At 41.3% G+C, this 16,519-nt stretch overlaps 1 protein-coding gene across 7 annotated transcripts in view; it reads right to left on the bottom strand.

Moving 5' to 3' along the window:
- LRRC3B (leucine rich repeat containing 3B) overlaps nucleotides 1–16,519 on the bottom strand; it is a 57,289-nt gene that overhangs the window by 27,832 nt on the left and 12,938 nt on the right. The window lies entirely within an intron of this gene.

Here is a 16,519-nt window from a genome sequence, read left to right as displayed (position 1 = left end):
CACTGCTGAGGACAAATGGCTCCTCAGCTCTGGCTCCATTCAGCACGGATGTCCAACATCTCTTTGGAGGGCAGGGCTGACTAACCTATGCTCCCCGTCAGTGGCACATGCTCAGCAGGAAAGGGATGCTTTGCACCCCTATTAGCCCAAACTGCTGCTGGATTTGGAGCTTGGAAGAAGGCAGGAGCCAGAATCCTGCCTCAGGCTGATGGCCCCACCCAAGAAAAGCAGCAGTTTCTGGTCCTGCTGAGATCAGGAGCTGTCAAGTTCCTGTGGAGCTAGAAATAAAAGCTTCACTTCCTTTTTCCTCCTTCTTTCTTCCCATTTGACAACTGCGCATAAACACTTGTAGATTGGGACTGTTACACCCCTGCAAGCTTAAAACAACCTTGCTCAGGCACGGACGACAGCTCTCGATGGCAACATGAATGTGACTGCAGACTAATTCACCTTGTTGTTCTGACACATGAAAACCATCTCCGAAATCGCTGCACTGTCTGTAGTCACTCCTGTTACATATCTCTGCACAGTCAATATCCAGCCAAGCCAACACAGGAAAGAAACACACAGAAAAAAAAACCTCACACCTTTTTGGTAGATTCACTGCTTTGTGCAGAATTCTTTTTAGTGTAATCATGGAAAGACATTAAATAGCTTAATTCAAATACAGGTTTATCAACAGACTCTAATTTTTTTTTAACACACACACTCTGTCCAGGACTGGTTTGTGTCTAAAGCATATTTAGTGAATCTCTGATATCTGTAAAGACAGACTACCAGGAAAAACGCTGTCAATGTAAAAGGTACTTCTTCCTTCAATATTCTACGCTCAGAAATGCCAGGCCCCTGCAACCAGTGAGAAAATCTGGAGCCATAAAGGCTTGTTGTCAAGAGAGGAGGATGCAGTTAAGGGACATTTAACCACACTGGATATACACAACCCCATGGATTCAGAGGGGATGTATCCATGAGTGCTGAGGGAGCTACTCTAAACTATCTTTCAAAGATCATAGGGATCAGAGGAATTTCTTGAGGACCGTATGAAAGCCAGTCCTATTTTCAAGAAAGAAGACCCCATAAACTACAGGCAGGTCAGTTTCACCTCTAGCCCTGGGGAGGTGATCAGCAAATAAATCTGGGAACAATTCCCTGAACATATGGAGTAAAATTAAATGACTGGGAGTAGTCAGCATAGATTTATGAAGGCAGAAATCACATCTGACCAACCTGATAGTTTTCTGCAATGAGATGCCTGCTGAGCTGAGAGAGAAGTGGATGTTATTTATCTTGACTTCGGCAGAGCTTTTGATGCTGTCTCCCATAACATCCTCATTGACATACTGATGAAGTACAGACTAAATAAGTGGTGAGGTGGAGAGAACAGCAGCTGAACTGCTTGGCTCAAAAGGCTGTGCACAGCAGCACAAAGTCCAGCTAGGGGCCCATCACTGGTCAGTACTGGGACCAACATCATTTAACATTTTCACAACCAGCCTGGAAGGTGGGGGAGAATCTCCAACAAGTTGGGTGATAATAGAAAACTGGGAGGAGCAGTTGATGCACTAGATGGGTGTGCTGCCATCCAGAAACTTGGCCTGGCTGAAGAACATGCTGGCAGGTGTTACCTCTCTCTCTCTTTTCTTTGGGCTCAATTCTCTGTGGATACAATTTTCTCTAGTCTCCCAGCCTTCTTTGGGCTGAATTCTCTGTAGATACAGCTTTTCTATTGTTTCCCAGCCTTCTCTGGGCTGAATTCTCTGTAGATACAGCTTTTCTATAGTTTCCCAGCCTTCTCTGGGCTGAATTTTTCTGGGATCCTCCCTCGTGGGGAGTTCCACTTATCTCAGTCTTTATGATTCGAAGTAAACTCTCGAGCTCGTTAGAATCTTGTTTCTCGTGCTTATTGAAGGATCCTTACAAAACTTAACAGGTCTCTCCAGGCTGGTTACAAGGTTAATCTTTGCAATTTGGTACATTTCTTTCTTCTGATGGTGCAAACAAGGCCTTGTGGCACACTTCGTGTCTGATACACAAAATGGCCCCGAACTACGCAGTTCTTTTATCTTTATACTTATTTTTATCCAATTAACAATAGACACGTATATTATTTTTCTTAATGACCCAATGACCCATCACCTCTGTGCTGCACTGCGGCATTTTCTATCCAATTACTAACTACTACCCAAAAACCTCTAGGAGAAGAACATGAAGAAGAAAGAAGAAGGGACAAGGGACAACACCCTAAATCCTCCATCTTGTCTCCTGTTCTCTAAACTACTTTTTCACCCAGTGATTTAAGAAACTTTCTAATCTACACACCTATACTTTTAGCTTTTTCTATCTAACTTTAACATTTGTTTTCATGTATCACTATGAAAACATGCTCATGAATTTCATATTATATGAAATTCAGTGTTTTCTTGAATCTTAGAACTAAAAATTAAAAACAAGGGCACACAGTCTGTATTTCAGACTCCAACAGGCAGGAACCTCAGGAAGCTCAAAGGTGAATTCGAAGTTCTGCACTTGGGTATGGTTAACTCCATGCATCACTGCATGCTGGGGCCCGATCAACTGGAAAGCAGGTTTGCAGAGAGCAACATCAGGGTCCTGACAGACACAAAGCATGTGCCCTCAAGGAAAGGGTGGGAACAGCATCATGGGCTGCATCACAGAGAGCATCACCAGCAGGTTAAGGGTGATCCTCCCCCCCCCACTCAGCCCTGGTGAGACACCTGCACAGAGCTGGGTTAGTCCTGGGTTCCTGGTATATGCAAAACATGGACTGAAACAAGTCAGCAAAGGCCACTAAGGTGATAAAAGAACAGAAAGATATGATGTATTCTCATACATCATTCTCATAGATTCTTCTGGCCAGGATTCCAGGACTGTTCAGCCAGGAGAAGGCTCAGGGCAGGTTGCATCAGTATGTATAAATAACTGATGGGAGACAATAATGAAGACAAACTCTTCCCAGCTGTGCCCAGCAAAAGGACAGGAGGCAATGGGCACGAATTTAAATACTTGGAATTCCATTTTAAAGTAAGAAAATAATTAATTTTTCTTTTTTTCCCCTCTCCCTACTGTGAGGGTGGTCACACCTGGAACAGGTTACTGAGACAGGTTGTGGCATCTCCATCCAAGCCTGGTGGACAAAGCTCTGAGCAACATGCCTGAGCATGGTAGTGGACTAAGCAATCTCCTTCCAGCCTAAGCCCTTCCACGATTACTTCCAATCAAGTTAAACAAAACAGCTGAAAGAACAGTTCAAGAAGAAACTACTCAAAAGCAGCATAACTTAAGACAGAGGTAATTGTAGGCTTTGCAGTATAATGCTTAAATCCTACAGATGCACATTTTTATTTCTCTTTATATTACACATGACTGAACAATCTGTGTTGTCTGTAAAGAAGAGATGCATGTCATGGGGGTTCTTCACTTGGAACAGGGAGTTAGTTATAAACACATATCCCAAACCAGAATTTGGCTGTAGATGTTTTCTATCTCTCAGCCTTTATGAAGTATCTTACCACTGAGTATAGTTTCCACTATGACTACAGTAACTAAACTGATCCAATTAGAGATGTTCTCCTTTAAAAACAGTAATTGAAAGGAACATGGTGCAAAGTATTAATTGAAATTATGTTCCTTTACACAAGAACAGTACTTCCTGAGAAATGGTTGTATTAGCAAACTGACATTAAAGAGACACAATTACTGTGTTGCTCTGTGACTCTAAATCAAAAGTATTCTTCTTTTTTAACTCACATCAACATCCAAAAGCAAAGGACCAAAACTGCAAATGTTTATTCATTTTTGTAACTGAAGTCAACAAATTGAATTACTGACAATATCCCCAATAAATATGCATAAAATTATCTGTAAACTTTTGAAAGGAGAAGTTTTTTTAAATGACAACAAGTCACACACAGTCAATTTATTTAGGTAAATAAATTCCTAAGAACCTAATGGACCAATTAAGTGATTAACTGAATTCAATGCATCAAACACCAACCTGGGTGCCTACTCTCATACAAGCTGTTTTAAAAACACTCCTCTTAAAGAAACCAAACAAACAGAGGGGGAGAGAAAAGAAGTGTAAGCCTTTTTTTAAAATGCTTTTGGGTACCAAAATGACACTCAAGCCAGCAAGAAAACTAGGGGAAACTTTGATTCTGTTTTCTGTACACAAATTACAGAAGAGAGTCTTCAAAGTGCAGCTATAAAGCTTCAAAACAAAACGAACCCATTGAACAAGCTTTCTAAAATTCCAGCTTTTGTTATTAATTTTAAGATGTCAGTCAAATGGATTGTAAGAGGAAATACATTTTTCCATCCTTCATTTACAGTACTCTCTTCGAACATCTGAGGCCAATTCACTACGCTCTACAGGGATATGACATTTGCCAAGAGAAAAAAAACAACTCCGCAGGAACGAGCCACCAAGGGTTTTCCCTGAAGCTTCCTGTTGGGATTTGTAGCCTTAAAAGGAAAAAAGGCATTTATTATGCTGGTCCCCAGCTTGCCAAACAAAGAGCTCCTGGGTCTGCTTGGTATCTGTCATGGCATTCACTCAGGGATTCTGTGTGGCTTTCTCTTGCTATCTTCCAGTGGAGCCAGCACAGCTGTTTTTATCTCCTGGTATCATTCAGACACTCTATTTGCTTAACCTAGAAATCCCAGGGTCTCCCAGGAGTCTGAGCTCTGAAGGAAGGCTCAAGCACCAGAAGACGCTGCAGAAGCAAGGCATACCACCTCTGCTCAATATTTCTACAGGTCCAGATAATCTGGAGGTGAGAAGGAGGCACCTCTGCTTGACCAGACTTTTTCCCAAGCCACGGAGGGAGTCATCCATGAGGATAACCTCCACACGTAAGCAAAGGACCTACATCACGGGATCATGCACTTCCTGCCTCAGAAAAAAGCCAAACTACCACCTGAATTTTCAAGTTTACAGCAACAGAAATATCTTTAAAATTCATGTAGTGATAGCACTGATAGGAGACAAATTCCTTTGAAACGCCCTGGACAATTTGGTTTTACACTTCAAGACAACAGTTTAATTTCTACTTCTGTTTTACACTGAAGAAAAGCTCCCTTAGGTACTAAGCCTAAAAAAAAGGAGCCCACCACCTACTTGCCCATAGTCATTAATGTTGAGCACTGAAAACCACTGCTCACAGTTTTTCTCACGGTGTAAAAAAAGCCATGTAGAGGAGATTCAAATACCCAGATAATTCTTAAAAACACTATTTAATATGGTATATTCAAGCATGACTACATAAAGTAAGATTAAACAGTATGGCAAAGAGAAGAAGTGAAGCATAAACATATTTTCCCTTACAACACCAAATGGAAGTCACATTCATTTAAGCAAATATTTTTCTATATTGATGGAAGCCAAATACGTGGGGTAAACTGATGCGCTTTTTTTTTTCATTTGCTTCATATAAAATCACTCAGGAAATCTGTGTCCACATAACACTATCAACAAAATGCTCTTTGCTTTTTTACAAGTTGTTTCTACTGAACATTTTAGCTCTCTCAAAAGGTAAAGACTAAATCAGCCAACCTCTTTAGGCATGTCCTATGAGGATACCCATCCTCAGTAAAAACAAATTTCACTAGCCTTAGTCAGCAAGCTGCAGTGGTATGTGGCAAAACTATGACACGCACCAAAAACTTAGAGACTTTTTAACTGGTAGCAAGATACAACAGAATATGCCCACTGAAAACTACACAGATTTCCCAAACGGCCTTTGAATAGCTTTCATTTTCAAAAAAGAACTTGATGCTCCACATTATATCTGTGCACTTCATTTTCTCCTTCCTCCCTAAATTCTAAACATTTTTCTTACATTCACTTCTTCTGAGATTCAGTAGTGACAGTTTCTTCTTTACACTCCTACATATATTTTGCACAAGCTGTTAAACAGAATTAGTCCACACTCCTCTTTCGTGTTTTTCCTGTGCTCTGAAGGAACCTAATACACAGACTTTAGAGAAATCCCAATTTTGACCCTTACAACCTAGCTACTAACTTGTGCAAACGTGGTTTTGGCAGCCAGGCTGAAGAAAGAACGTGCAGACTATGTGCATGCAGACCCTCCAATGGCCACAAGAAACATTTACCAGGTGAAAAGAGGTTCCAGGTGGCTGGCAGCAAAGGGGTAGGAACATAGCATTTGGAAGACAAGCTGAACATGATGAGTGTAAACTCTATGCTGCCTTTAGCTACCATGACACCCTTTACAAACAGATAACCACAAAAACACTGCCTGGTATCACTGCAGTTCGCACTCTACACATACAATAACCCAGGTTAGTTCTAAAGGACACCATCAGCAAGAGGGCTGGCTGAGACTTGCACCTAAATACAGAACAAGATTATTTATTTACTCTGAGCATAAAGGTACTCACTCCTCAAATTTCATGATGAGTCTTTATCACAAATTCCCCCTTATCATTCAAAATCAGCATGAACAAGTTAGAATCACCTAGAAAAATGAAGCCTTGTGTTCTTCACAGACCTAGCAAAGCAGAAAGATTGATGTAAGCAAATTACCCCCGCCTCCCCAAAAAGGAAAAATTACACCCTGATAATTCTTTCAGCTGCAGTCACGAAATACCTTTTAGTTGGAAACAAGAACAACAAGTTTTGTGGTAACATTCACTAGCCTTAATGTTCGATCTTTAAAAAATGAAATAAAAATACCAGAAGAGATACTAGGAAGAAAACAAAGAGAAATGGCAATGTAAAACTGTCAAATTCTGGGAGATGAAATAATTCAATTCTGAACATCCTTCCTTCACCATGTGGTAGGACTACGCTGCAGCAGGGGCAAAATCATCACGTGCAGTATCTGAAGCCCGTGCCACACAACAAGAAAAAAAAGTGGTGGATAATAAGGAATAAACCTATTATACAAGTCCTGGTATGTTTCAATCTGGAGGCACACTATCACTTCCTGCAGAGCTTTCTGCCAAGTACAGAATCTTTGGGGAAAATGACTTAGTCCCCAGCAATGACGCAGTGTGAGAAGCCTATCTGGGACATACTTAATGCCGTCCTCCACACGGAGGGTGCACTTCCAGGAATAAAGAGTTAGTCACCATGTCTACCTCCACCACCCATCTCCTCATCTTTTGCATATCCTGCTCTGCAGAGACAGGCATTCACACCTACAGGATGCTGCTAAGTCATGCGGGGACATGGCACGCAGGGAACTGCTCCTCTAAGGAAAACTCTTGCAAATACAGTGGACATCCCACTAAGATTTCTTTTTTCACATGGATTCCCACAGGTGGTTTTGTTACATCCCATTCCTGAATGGAAGTATCAATCTGCTTCTGCACACCTTCTCATGAAGGTTAGAAAGAGGCAGAGAGCATCTTCTTGCGTATACTGAGACTCAGGGGAGTCGTATGAAACAGATAAATGATTAAAATGCTTTAAAATCACAGAATCACTGAAGTTGGAAAAGACCTCTAAGATCGAGTCCAACCATTAACCTGGCCACATCCATGTCCATCGCTTAAGAATGTCCCCAAGTGCCATGTCCACACGCCTTTTGAACACTTCCAGGGATGGTGATTCCACCACTTCCCTGGCAGCCTGTTCCAATGCCTGGAGCACCACTTCAGTGAAGAACATTTTCCTAATATCCAGTCTAAACCTCCCCTGGTGCAATGAGGCCATCTTCTCTGGTCCTGTCACTTGCTACCTGGAAGAAAACACGGAGTACCTTAGGTATAGATTCATCTCCAAGCTATAGGAAACCATTTTTTTTCCCATAACTTCCTCTGTGGAATTGTAATTTATGCTGAATTCTGTAAACATTTCTTGTTAGCTCACTCCCAAAGCTCATCTCAGAGTGGGATAAGATCACATGCAGCAGTCCCATGGAGCAAAGGAATGAGTCATCAATCTGAAAGTTAAGCTACAGACAGAATATTAAGATTCAGACCAAGGTAAGCACAGTAATGAAACACCAGTTCTAAATTATATCTGTGGACAGAGATGTCTAGAATGGCAACTCATAAACAGACCTACTTAACATAGCATTTAAAAGCATATATAGGGTAAATACTTATATAGGGTAAATAAAATATATATAGGGTAAATAAAAACCAGTGGAATACTTAAGAGGAAAACTCAATGGAATTCAAGGAAGTGAAAAAAATCTCCCTGAAAGACGCTTGAAACAGCTGAAGAAATTCAATTACAGCAGCATGCACTTCTGTAACTAAGTTGGTCAAGTTTGTGTCCTATGATCTTACAGGCAGGCATAAAGATATGGACTAGGAAGATGTCATTTTTAAACAAAGTAAATAATTTTAATTAATTTTAATTAATTTCAGTGAACTCTTATGAGTTTTAATTTTACTAAAAGCAGTACAATTTTTCACGAAGAAGAAAAAAAAGGCAATTGTGGAAATGCTCTCTCATTTTGAGTATAAGTGGTTTCTTCTTTGACTAAACAAAGACAGCACTCTCAAAAAATGAGAGTATGAACCACACTGACAAAAAAGGCTCAAAATCTGTTTATGTGGTTTTGATAGTCTATATGCAAGTAACCTAGGTAATAAGTTTAGATTTCTACCAGAGCAACTGAGACCAAAGCATTTCCCCAGAGATCTATAGCCTCATTAGTGATGGTAAGGTGAGATAGCACAGCCCAAGCTGCTCAGTATTACACAAAAAAAAAAAAAAGAAAAAAAAAAAAAAAAAGAGGTGGGCAGGTTCAGAGAAAGCTGCACATATTGGTTTCACTCCTATTAACAATTTACCCCTACTATCTCACTCACCCACTCCCTCTTCACCAAAGCATGAAATGACAGTTGCTTAGATTTAAGCTGTTCAATATTCAGCTTACTGTCATCACAGATTACAAAATAAATTAACAAAATGCCACCATTCCACACAGCAATTCCCAAATATCATGCCAGCCCTATGAATCTTCAGATGTTTTGCTGTCCTCCTGAACTCTTATGCTCTGTCTAATTTAACTGGCCACAGCACCCGCACTGATCTGCAGCCACAGCTCCTTCTCCTTCCCAGCTCCAAGGCAGCACAGAGGATCACTGTGGGTGCAGTACACATCAGGGGGATTTTCCCCCCAATCCTTCACCTGCACCCCACTGAGCATTGCATTCCATTAATTTCCCTTTAGTTACTGCATGTGACAGAGATCGTACTTACCATCTCCAGGGAACCTTACCCACATCCAGTGCATGACTGCCTGAGCTAGTTTAGCCCTCTCTGAGAGAAGGAGAGTGGGAAGAAGAAGAGCCTGGGAATAAAGCCTTCAGTTCAGCTCTTCAGGAAACTTCCCCACACGCTGACTCTACTGGCTCAGGTGCACCATTCACAAGTTTAAATTTTGGTGGTTCCCTGCTAACACTTCAGCCCAGCCATGCTGCAACATCCTGCGCACTGACTGTGTCATCTGGGCAGGGTGAACACCCTCCAAGTGTCTGGCTGAGAAGGGTGAGGACCTCATCAAGAAATGCAATACCAAAAATGTATTAAGAGGATGAGTGCTCAGAACAGGCAGTGCCATTTAAGAACTTCCAATATATACTAGCAAGTCCCAAAGATGGAATACTACCAAATTTTTATATTAACACCTCCAAACACATGATTTAACGGCTTAATAGGAAGATAATTTTGAAAATTATAAAGACTACATCCCTTCTTCACCAATCTGGACCTGCTTCTTCACTTACTGATTTTTTAAGGAAGCTCACTGTCCATCTTTATTTATAACTTCTAATTAGCTTATATTAATATTTATTAATTATGGCTTCTAATTAGCTGGTTTCTCATTTTAAGTATTTACAGCTTGGGAGTTGAAAAAGCAGTGGGAAAAGTGAAGAGCAGAAGGAACAAAAATTGGCTATAGAGGATAACCACTCCAGGAGCTGGACTGCCTAACCTGCAGGCAGGATGGAAAGCAGCTGGGGAATGTCTCCTTCCTGTTCATGAAAACACAAGGGGCTGTGAGAGACTGACTTCCCACCAGACTGAGGCTGCATCATACCTACCACGTAGTGACTCAGAGCACCCCTGCCACACACACACAATTAAGTTCTGTCAAGCCACCACTGACCACCTCTAGTGCACAGCACATGGCACGCTTTAATTTAGCATTAGCAAAATACCAACAGCCCCTGGAGAGACTTGGATTTAATTCTACTTCAAAAATATGTTCACTGTACTAGAAGCAAAGTAGCACCAATGAATAATAATTACTAACTGTCAGCTCTTTGAACATTTTCATACCTATACTGAAAGTCTTGGAAAGGATAGCTTCTCTTTCCCATCATGAATGCTAGAAACAGAATTTTTCTGAAAAGGAAGACCACATCAGAGTGCAGATATTAACGCTACATTTCCTTTCTAAACAGTCCAGATCCTCAAAGCAGAAGAAACAAGAATACAGTATGTAAAACTGCAGCTCAAATGTCTTCAGCAGCCCAGCAAAATCCTCTTGCAGACATTCTTGTGAATTAAAAAACAGATCTGCTGAGAGGCACAGCATGTACTTCACGGCAACAGCACAGATTTATGTTTCTGCTTCCTGGGGAGCCACTGCTATGTAAAAGGATATGACTGGCTTCACAGGTCAAGGTAAAATTTACTGTCCTGAAACAGACTGAAAATGGAAAACAGGTGTAGCAGACAAAACACACAGTGCTATCAGAAGGGGCTGAGGAGCAGGATACATCAACACCGATTTATACAATTTAAATAGCACAGGCGATGCTTTTCTTCTCTACCTGACAACTTCACTTTTTGCTTTCCATTTTCTTTGCTTTTCAGCCCTTTGGAAACCTCCCTCACAAGGGAGAAGATGTCACATTTCCCCTGGAACAAAACTGGCTTATGACACATTGTATAATTCCAAAAATACATCATGCATTAATTTGACATACTCCTGTCATCTAGACATTAATTTCTAATATCTTCTTTTCCAGATACTATTAGAAAATTCCTCTGCCTCAGCTACCTTGTTCTGCTTGTAACCTAACTTGTAACACTTTAGGAGGCCAAGTGCCTTCCTGATCATCCCAAGGTCCTTCACCTGGAAGATTCACAAACCTCCGGAGAAGGTTGTCATGGGGTGACTTTACCTTTAAGGTGGTTTTGAGAGCTAAGGAAGTTGAAGTTGCTGGTGACTGATGGGAGTTTTTTCTCCTGACCAATTATCGGTCATTACTGGGAATTGACAGCAGTTTTGACCATTGAAAAGTGGGATCAACTTGTGAACCCTACCTTAAGATGTAAAGTCAGATCACTCCTGTTCTCTTTGTTCCCTGGCTGTGAAAGGTAACAGAGCTCGGGCTGGCCTCCCATTCCCTGCCCAGCCTTGCAGCCTGGGGCGGGGGGCTGGGCTGGGCCCAGCGGCTCCCGGCCGGGAGATGGGGCCTGCGGGGCTTGCCCCGGGCTCTGGCCGGGCCAGGCCGGTCCCTGGCTCGGCTGCAGTTTTTGCTGTGACGGAATTCACCAGAGACTGCCGAGTAAAGAAAGAAAAGGGCTATGAACCTGCGGCGGGCTGAGGTGGCGACTACACTTTCCAGAGCAGCCATGAGGAACTTTCCATCGCAGACAGCTCCAGCTCCTGCTCCGGCAGAGATCACAGAACCATCTACAAAAGCCTGGGCAAGATTTTAACCCTTTCATTACCCAGGTGAGACTTGTGGATTAATTTTTTTTATCCAGAGAAGGAAAAAGAGAGTAATCAACATGTAAAGAGACTTTATAAACTACCAGTGACAGGAAAGAAAAGAAGCTTCAGGAAAGGTAGAGAATAAGGAGATGCTTTTATAAGCTGAAATATCTTTCTGTTAAAGCTATGGAGATGGACAATAAAGTCCTGAAAGAACTCCTTTAATTCATGATAGAGTATGTAGGGAGGAATAGAGTGTTCAAAGTGTAAATTTTGAGTAAAAAGTAGAATAATTGTGATACAGTGAAGTGCTGGAAGATTTGAAGCCTTGAGAGGCAATGAGAAAACTGTTTTCTGGTGAAGCTCACAGAGACAGATGAAGAAGACTTTTGCCTTTGAATAACTCATCCTTAAAATGACATCCCTAAACTCATGGCCCATACACACCTCAGAGTGATGTGAAATGGGAGGAGTGAGCTCTGATACCAGCATTTCTGGGCAGCTGACAGGGCAATAGAAAACTATAGCAGAAATAGTTTTCTTGTGAGAAACTCTATAGATTAGCAGAAAGAGACTTCTGTTTCTGTACAAAGACTGATGAAAAGACTCTAGCAAGAATTGGGACTGTTTTAAACACCAAAGTTCCAAAGTTTTTGTCTCTATGTTGTCATGTGAACAAGGGAATGGTGGGTAGTAGGGGATAAAAAAGGGTTTTCTGGAAGTTTACTCTGGTGTTCTTATTCTTGTAGTTTGTTAATAAACTTTCTTTATTCCTTTTAAGTTTTAAGCCTGTTTTGCTCTTGTTCTAATCCATATCTCACAGCAAAAAATAAGTAATCTTTTTTTAGTTACTGGTTTAAAACCACAACAAAGGGCTGCTCGAATCTCCTCCTGAACATACAATGTTCTCACCCTAGTGAGCGACTGCTAGTGAGCTGCTTTTCTCAGCCAACACTTTGTATTTTAATTCCTATATTTCCTTCACTAATTTCCTCCCTCTGCTTCTGTGCATTAATTTCCCCCCCTACTTTTTGTTCCTATTAACTCTTTCCTTTCACTTTGTTTTGCTCTCCAGACGTGTGTGTCCCTCTTTACCACCAGACCACCATGTGTGCTACAAGTTATCTCTAATTCTGCAAAGGAGTACAGTTGTGATTTCTGTGCAATACCCTACAAGCCTAGGAGTGCTGTCTGGCAACTATTCAAACTGTTCAGGTAGAACCCTAAAATTTAAGAGGAACATTTTCTGTAAAATAGATGTGCTTCTGCTACATAAACTTTATTCCCTCCTACCTTCTCTAGAATTACAGCTGCTTCATTCTTGATTGTAAAAAGGCAGGAACAGAGAGAGATAGGTTATACAGACACACTGAAATGCTTTATAATGTCTTCTGGTGGACAATTAACTGTAGTCTGTGAGTCAGAAAACTGTAAGAGATCCACCTGCTCACAACTTTGTAACCTTTCTGGTTAGGAGTTACACACCAGCTCAGGTAAGTTGCTGTTCCATCTTCACAACAGACCTCACTCACCTGATTGAATACTAAATATCTCTTGCAGATAGCACAATAATTATATGCATGGACAAATCAGATGTCATAGTGCTATGTATTTTTCACAGAATGTCCAAAAGTGCCATTCCCTGGTTTCAGAGTTTGATGGCAAAAATGTGAGTAGGCTCCAAAAACCAGAGATCCACCCCAAACTGTAAACTGATGTTGCTGACATCAAACTCATCTCTCTAAATCAGCCCTAAATTAAAATATAAAAAGGACAGTTCACAAAGATAATAAATACTATTTTCACAGCCTTCAATACACACTAATTTGCACTTGTGAAAGACTATTACAAAGCCTTACTCTGACTTTATGCATCACCAAACCAAAACAGTAAATGTGATGTACCAGTGCACTCTCTTTGCACCGCTCTCTATGACTGCACACAGTGTGGGAAAAACACAAAATTCATGATTTAAAGATTTCCTTTCTGTGTCCTATCCCACTGGTTTTTGTTTAATTGCTTCGTGGTCTCACCATCAAAAATCAGAATGCCATTTACTGTCACGAAGCTGTCCTGGACATAAAGGAAAAGCAAAGTTCTTGTTTTTGAACCAAATTCCTTAAATGGGAGCATTGCCCAAGTGAAAGCAGCCTGGATGGGCTGTGTAAGGGGGTGGCAGGCAGGGGATAACAATCTTAATATTTTTGGATGCAAGTTCAGAAAAGAAAAAGCGAAGACAGATGCTGTTAGCTGCAGAGGACACCTGAGAAGTCACTCCACAGCACTCCACACATGAGCCAAGGCGGATCTTACTTTTCCTTCCCACACACCTGGGCAAGTAGCCCAGCTAAAGGCACACAGCACCAGCAAGGAGACTCTGCTCTGAATCTTTATACCACATACATTAGCCAATTTGACCAAAATCACCCACCAATTCTGCCCAGAACTGGAAAAAAAAACAACAAACCCAAACAGAGCCAAAGCACCACTGCCAAGTTGGAGAAAATGACCCTGACTTGGGAAGCAGCTCTGGCAGAAGCAGAGGGGGAAAGACTGGAAGTTGTATCTTCTTCTGTTCAAACATACTCTTAGTCATGTCTTTGTCAGTAACTATTGTTTTTCTGCCAAGTTTCCATAATCCTTTGCACGACAAGGTATGTTTAGCACATGATCTTTTAAAAATACCTTTTTTAAAAATAAACTATTTCTGCAGCTATGAAATCTAAAAACCCTGAGATTACAGATTTTATTCAGGCCTACTTCATTACACACCTCGTGTACAAACTTATTACAGGAAAATGTTACCTAATTAAATTTATTATGCTTTGTGAAGCTGTTTTGTTAACTTACTTAATTAGAAACTTCTCAATTTATGTAATTTATCATGGCATGACCATTGTTAATGAAGCTCACAAAAGATACTGTTGGATAAATTCATGCGAAGGAGATGAAGCAGAGCAGAATGAAGGATTATGTTCTCAGACTTGCGAAGCAAAGAAGCCTGAAATAAATGGAAGTTGTGAGTGTTTGGAGCAGACAGTGCATTTATTGTAATTATTTCAGGCTGCATGCTGATTGGAAAAGATTAACATAAATAGGAGCTGCTACTGCAGATGTTTCTGTTCTTGCTAGGAAATCCCTTGAATATAGGAAGCACAGAATAAAAATGTGAAGATGCCATACTACAGAATTGTAACTTTTTTCTATTATTTTTCTGTTCCGGACGTATATCTGGAAGAAATATAAAAAACTGTTAATCCTTCAGGACTTAAAGGAAAAACAACACTTTTCTCTGCTAACATGACAAAACATTCAGATGTCACCTGACTACCCAGTAATGAACGCTTTGCACATTCCTTCCTCCCTTCCAGAAGTGTCCTTAAACTGCATGGCACCCAGGTCACCTCTGGAGGCTACATGGCCTGCAGCTACAACCACAGTAAATGAAATAAAATCCACAGTAATTAACGGCATTTAAGATCCTTGTTCCTCTATTCACAACAGCAAATTGGATATATAAATAATTCACATGTAATTCTGATATTTCCGACCTCCTTTCTGTATTAACCAATGGCAAAATTTCCATTCAGTCTGGAAAAAAATACATAGACCTCTTCTTTTTGAAAATTTTCCAGTATATAAAAATACCCAATGACAGTCCTGGAGGTGTGTATAATACCTGTCACTGTATATTCTGCTTACCTTCCTCACATCTCATAATTTGCTTCCTTGTCTCCATAGGATCCCAAGACACAGAAACCAAGAATTAAAGTAAATTACTCAGGACAGGGCTTTTTTGACTTCAGCTTTAATCTGTTCAGGTCTACCACGGCAACACATTTTAAAAAGAAGAATTATACAACTATTCAAGCTCTGTAGTTATTTGTGGACCAGCTGCATGAAGTATCCTCCACACTGGTGGAGATCAGCAAGAGTCAAAGATGCTGTGTCAGTACAGTATCTGCCTGAACATTATTTCCTGTGGTTCTGCCACAGGAATGTGGCAGAACCACATTCTAAATATGAAGCAAAAGGGTCATATGGGCCCATCCATACAGCAACATACATCTCCTTTACACTATTTCACAGTCACAGGGCACTCAGATGCACCATGGGACAGTCCCCAGAGCTTCTCCAGAGCCTGAAGACCAAAGGGGTTCCTCAGCCCTGTGCTTCCTCCATACTGGATGATGCTAGGAACGTGTCAGACCCAAACACAGTTTTCTTGGCCCAGAAGAAACATCCTCTGCTGCCTGGGACTCACTCTTGTGCAAGGTCCACCAAGATGCCCCAGGGTGCTGGGCACCACTGCTGCCAACCCTGCTAGCAGATGGCCCTGGTTCTTTCCCAAAGGAGATCAGGCTGTTGAGGAGGATGGTTGCATGGTGACCAGTGGCTTGAATGCTGCCAGGAACCAGAAGCCCACTGATGCACGTCCTCCTCGCAGCACAGACACTGCCGTGGTGCCCAACCACAACAGCTTCAGAGACAAACTCCACTGACAGCACGGCACATCTCATACTCCAAATCCGTCCCTCTTTTCAGTGTTATGAAACAGTATCACCAACTGCAGCTCAGGTGCAGCTTTAAAGTAAAATGTACTAGAACAAAAACAACAGCCCTGTCTAGCATTTACAGAGTGACTTTCAGCGGAGTGGATCTCGTGGGATTTCTTAAGCCTTTCCAAGCCAACCGTATAATGCCACAGGTTTTCACAAGTGTAGCTAAGGGCAGAGTTTGGGTGTCCGTACATGTGATTTCTTCAATTCACTGCCAGCTGGAAGGGGTCAAACACTGACAGAACACAGAAGCAATTCTATGTAACAACACCACAGAGGAAGGAAAGC

Source organism: Poecile atricapillus, chromosome 2, assembly GCF_030490865.1.
Source record: "Poecile atricapillus isolate bPoeAtr1 chromosome 2, bPoeAtr1.hap1, whole genome shotgun sequence".
Classification (NCBI taxonomy): domain Eukaryota; kingdom Metazoa; phylum Chordata; class Aves; order Passeriformes; family Paridae; genus Poecile; species Poecile atricapillus.
This window is presented reverse-complemented; position numbering and strand designations above follow the sequence as displayed.